Here is a 6,120-nt window from a genome sequence, read left to right as displayed (position 1 = left end):
TCTGTAACCAAACCGTCAATCCTCAGCGCCGCTCATTTCAAAATCAGTTCTCCGCGCGTTCAGTTCAAATTCTTTCCAAAACATTCAAATTCAGTCGGCAGCCGACTAAATTTTTACGGTTATCGTAACGGTAGAATAATTCAGCACCGCCGTCACGACAAAAATCCTATTGTCAGGGCTTTCTTATTCGGTGGCATAATGGCCTCTTTTTTGTCGTGGCGGCGGTGACGAAATTCGTAACATTGGCTGCGTGAGTTTCCAAATTAAAACAAAAAAAAAGTGCCAACCCAAAAGTGGCTAGTGACACACGGAATGACCCACTTCTGTGTTTTCCTTCGGCTTTTAACGTTACTTTACCCAAATGGATGGAAAAGAGACAAGAAAAACGGTTTCGAGCCACCATCGAGCCACTATTGGTGGCGGTTTTATGAATGGGAGAGCTGATTTCACTCTCGGTTGCAAGAGGCAGCCGAGGCCCCCAATTTGAAGGATAGAGAAAGAACAAATGTGCCGCTGTATTCATTGGGGCGCGCGAAAAAGAAGAAAAGAAAATGTCCCGCGTATTGTACCGAAATAATGATAATTTTATTGTAATCGCTATTTAATTGACCGAAAAAGTGAGGGCAATAAATCACGTGGCAAGCACAACAACGGTGGCTGTGGCACTGACGTTGGGAATAACTCGTTTCAATCCTTTTCCAGATGCTCTTTCTAGAGGGAATGTCATGGTGATATATGACATTTATTACAGATTGAACAACACAATTGGAACATGTTTATTGCTTCGCAAATTTGCAAATTGTTTGTATCGTTCTTGTTAATAACACCAAAAAATAAAGAAACTTAAAATTCTACATAATTTGTTATCCAACTTATCCATGACGAATGGATCATCCAAAAGAGATACGGCTGAATGGTGATTAAAAAAACAGGTTTTTTACTTGGTTACATTCCGATCTTCACCATCTCAGGTGGATGAAAATCAATATAGAGTGATTCGTCTGCTTTTTAACGATGTAAACATGTAAACATGTATTTTGGTAGCACAGTCTATCATAGAATTCAATTTTCTAGAAGCTTTTCAACCATTCAAGAACTAAGACCTGAAAATTGTCTTAATTCCCTACGGATCTATCCACTACATTTTCCCATGACAAGTTGTTTAACATTACCGAAAAAAACCAAAAACGCTGAGATCAGTACCTCTAAACAAATCACCCTATACAGCCAGTGCCTTAAAATAAATACGAAAATTGTGCCATGCGGCGCATTCGAAGAGATTGTGTACGTGTGATTTTTACACAGTTCTCTGCTTAATTTATGATTTATTCGCGCATTCCATCGAGCTTGTCAATTCAGACATGGTTGCTAAAATTGCGCATCTGCGCTGAATCACAGCAAGATGAGGGAAGCAAAAAGAGGCGAATGCCGTGAAATTCTTCTTCGGAGAACGAAATATTTGGCCACGACGAACGCAGCCTACATGTGATATTTTTTTGACGGTGCGCACAATGTTCGTCACTGTCAAAGCGCTCTCAAGGTCAATTAACAGTTAGGGTGGAATGATTCGTCAAAGAAATTTTAAGATAGGTGAATAACACATTATAATAGAGATCCCGTTGGAGATGCTTTTGAAGTGGGAAGAAGATAAAATCTGGGATGGATGATCTCGAATGGTGGCATGAGCGAGAACTAACAGTAATCTACCCACGCGTATAATTTTTCGGGTTTCCATGCTCCGTGTTCCAATATTTTTCTTCGACACCAAACAAATTAATATTTAGATAAGGGTTTGAATGCATCGCATTTTTTTGACCGTGTAATGTAAACGCTTGGGCAAAATTAGTGAAAATATGTTTATCGGAGGGATATTTATCGGTGAAGACCGATTAAGCAATGTTACCCAAACGTCTATATTACATGGTCAAAAAATGCGATGTATTACATGATCGAACAAACTAGAATATTACAGCTTTTTGGAGTAGTTCAGACAAAACAACTGAGACTTTTTTTCCCTGATTTTTTACTTTTTTTTTATTTTTTATCCAAAATATATATTTTTATTAAGGCTCATATGGCGTCAACCTGACGGGGCCGGGAGTTCAATATTTCGACAATGTTTGCCTTATAACTATGTTAGTAATATGTAACCGATTACTCGCGGTTGGCTCGAGGTTAGTATTACAAGTGTTTTCGTAATTGTGATGTTGCTGTCTTCAATGATCTGTACCTGTGCCCGACACGGGATACTTCCTATTGGGATGCAGCTGACCATTAATCAGCAACGCCCCCCTAGTCTGTGCCCCATATCTAGCGTGGTGCGTCTTCTCGAGGAATCCAGGATAGAATGGTCACTAGCCGGCGCAATCATCAGCTCGTGTAGAGTTGTCATGAGCGGTACAACCTTTGGCTTTTGTTGAATCATCAGTGGACTGCACAACCTTTGGCCCGTGTATCTGTAAAGAGTGTGTGTATGTATTGCCGCGACTAAGTAAAAGTTTATAGATCGGATAGGAGGGATACGAAACAGGGACACAACGAAGGAAACATCATTAAACGTTGACATCGGCGTTTCTGAGGAACAGGTATAGATGAAGCAGAAGATCAGGATCACGGCTACCTAAGATATCCCGGACGGGGATATCCGATTGTCTGCCTTTTGCTCTCAGTGCTCTAGAGAGCTGGGAGCGAGCAGCATGGAACCGGATACACGACCAGACAATATGCTCGATGTCGTGGTAGCCATCGCCACAATCACAAAGATTGTTTGTTGCGAGCTCAATGCGATAGAGATGCGCGTTTAGGTTGTAGTGATTGGACATAAGCCGAGATATCACGCGAATGAAATCACGACCGACATTCAATCCCTTAAACCAAGCACTCGTCGAAACCTTAGGGATAATCGTGTGTAACCAACGACCGAACTCATCTTCACTCCACATGCGCTGCCAACTAACGAGTGTGTTCTGACGAGGAATGTGAAAAAATTCGTTATAAGCAATTTGCCTTTCAAAAAGTGTGCCTTCTGAAGCGCCCACCTTAGCTAGCGAGTCCGCTTTCTCATTCCCCGGAATCGAACAATGAGAGGGAACCCATGGTAAGGTAATCTTGAATAATTTTTCGACCAAAACACTCAATAGATGTCTTATTCTTGTTAGGAAATAAGATGAGCGTTTATCAACTTTCATTGAGCGGATTGCCTCTATTGAGCTGAGACTGTCTGAAAAAATAAAATAATGGTCGATGGGCAATGTTTCAATGATCCCTAAAGCGTAGTATATCGCACCCAGTTCAGCGACATACACGGAACAAGGATCTTTGAGTTTGAAAGAGGCACTGGAATTTTCATTGAAGATGCCGAAGCCAGTGGACCCGTTTATGCATGAACCGTCAGTAAAGAACATTTTATCAGATCTAACTTTCCCATATTCTGCCGAAAATATCTCCGGAATATAATCGGAGCGTAGATGATCTGAAATTCCATGGATCTTTTGTCGCATGGACAGATCAAAATTGACAGAGGAATTGCAAAAGTATGGGAAGCAAACTTGGTTGGAGATGCCCGGTGAAGGGTGCACTTCATGGGTAAGGTACTCATGGTATAAAAACATAAAACTTGACTGAGGAGTCAGTTGGAGTAGATTTTCGAAGTTATCAATCACCAATGGATTCATGATCTTGCAACGGTTGAGAAATCTGTAGGATAATTCTGTGAACCGAAGAGTAAGCGGGGGTACTCCTGCCAAAACTTCGAGACTCATCGTATGTGTCGAATGCAAACCACCCCATGGCTATACGCAAGCAACGATATTGTATTCTCTCCAGCTTGAGAATATGAATCCTGGCAGCTGATCGGAAGCAAAAACTGCCATATTCTAACACTGATAATATCGTAGTTTTGTACAACTGAATGAGGTCTCCTGGATGGGCGCACCACCATGTTCCGGTTATTGTTTGGAGAAAATTGATTCTTTGCTGGCATTTCTGTTTCAAATACGCAATGTGTATTCCCCAGGTACATTTAGAGTCAAAATATACTCCAAGCCGGATAGGTGAAGCTGGAATTGGGCGGGTTCGTGCTTCCTAGAAAAAACGACCATTTCGGTTTTCTCCGTAGAAAATTCGATACCCAGCTTGAGAGCCCACGTGAACAGGTTGTTCAGGGTATCTTGCAAGGATTTTTGCAGAACGGCGGGATTAGTACCCGTGATGGAAATAACTCAATCGTCTGCAAGTTATCTCAACGTGCAATCTCTAGTTAGACAATCATCTATATCATTGACGTAAAAACTGTACAAGAGGAGGCTTAGGCAGGAGCCTTGTGGCAGGCCCATAAAACTGTATCGAGAAGATTTCAAGCTGCCATGATTGAAAAACATGTGCTTTTCTGAGAGTAAATTGTACAGAAAATTATTCAGAATTGGCGAAAGTCCACGATTATGAAGTTTCTCTGAGAGAATTTCCATGGAAACTGAATCAAATGCCCCTTTGATATCGAGAAAAACGGAAGCCATTTGTTCTTTGCGAGCAAATGCGATTTGGATTTCAGAAGATCGAGACAATCGTTCGTCCCTTTACCTCGGCGGAAGCCAAACTGCGTATTTGACAGCAAATTGTTCGTTTCAACCCACTTGTTCAAACGAAGTAGAATCATTTTCTCTAACAATTTACGAATACAGGATAACATTGCTATCGGCCTATACGAATTGTGATCGCAAGCCGGCTTGTTGGGTTTTCGTATGGCTATCACTCTCACTTGTCTCCAGTCATGCGGGACAATATTCAGCTCCAGAAACTTGTTGAACAAGTTCAGCAAACGCTGTTTTGCCAAGTCGGGAAGATTCTTCAACAAGTTGAATTTAATCTTGTCCGACCCCGGAGCTGAATTGTTACATGAGAGGAGGGCAATTGAGAATTCCACCATCGAAAAATTCTCATAATCGCATTGGAGCGGAATATCGCGTACGACGCTTTGTGCAGGAACAGAATCGGGACAAACCTTCCTTGCAAATTTGAAAATCCAACGGTCAGAGTATTCCTCACTTTCATTGGTATGGTTCCAGCCACGCATTCTCCTAGCCGTATTCCAAAGAGTACTCATAGCGGTCTCCCTTGACAAACCATTGACGAATTTCCGCCAATATCCACGCTTTTTTGCTTTAATCAGACCTTTTAGTTTGGCTTCTAGAGCTTGGTACTTTCGAAACCATTCCACTAATCCAGTTTTCCTGAATTTTTTGAAAGCGGATGATTTTTCAAGGTAGACCTTTGAACACTCCTTGTCCCACCAAAGTGATGGAGGACAACGTCGGAAAGTGGTAGCAGGAACACGTTTCTTTTGAGCTTGAAGTGCGCTTTCGTAAATCAAACTCGATATAAAGTTATACTCTTCGAGTGGAGGAAGTTCATGCATTGAAACAATTGCTTCAGATATTATTTCCGCAAATGTTCTCCAGTCAATATTCTTCGTGAGGTCATACGAAATATTGACTGACTCACGAAAGCTTGATTCATTATCGATAAAATTATTGGTAGGTGATCACTACCGTGGGGATCTTGGATTACCTTCCACGTGCAATCCAGGGATAATGAAGAAGAGCAAAGTGATATGTCTAGCATACTTGCCCGTGCAGGAGGGTTGGCTATCCTAGTTGCTTCCCCTGTATTTAAAACTGTCATGTTGAAGTTGTCGCACAGATCATAAATCAACGTGGCACGGCTGTCATCATAGTGTGACCCCCATGCTGTTCCATGGGAGTTGAGGTCACCTAAGATTAGCCGCGGCTCCGGTAATGCCGCGATGATATCAAAAAACTGATGGCGGCCGACCATGGTTCTTGGAGGAATATATATCGAGGCAATGCAGAAGTCTTTGCCATTGATTTGTGTCTGGCAAGCAACAACTTCAATGCCTGTCATCGATGGGAGAGTGACTCTATAGAAGGAGTGACATTTTTTGATCACCAATAGTACGCCACCAAACGAGTCATTTCGATCGAGGCGAATAATGTTGAAATCGTGGAAATTCAGCTCGTCGGCTGAAGAAAGCCATGTTTCACAGAGGGAAAATACATCACAGTTAGAACTATGAACTAAAAATTTAAATTGATCTAGTTTAGG

At 41.8% G+C, this 6,120-nt stretch overlaps 1 protein-coding gene across 6 annotated transcripts in view; it reads right to left on the bottom strand.

The window, feature by feature from the left end:
* Positions 1 to 6,120, bottom strand: part of LOC129779725 (protein outspread) — a 325,696-nt gene that overhangs the window by 142,848 nt on the left and 176,728 nt on the right. The gene's annotated exons all lie outside the window — the stretch shown is intronic.

Source organism: Toxorhynchites rutilus, chromosome 3 (assembly GCF_029784135.1).
Source record: "Toxorhynchites rutilus septentrionalis strain SRP chromosome 3, ASM2978413v1, whole genome shotgun sequence".
NCBI classification, from domain to species: Eukaryota; Metazoa; Arthropoda; class Insecta; order Diptera; family Culicidae; genus Toxorhynchites; species Toxorhynchites rutilus.
This window is presented reverse-complemented; position numbering and strand designations above follow the sequence as displayed.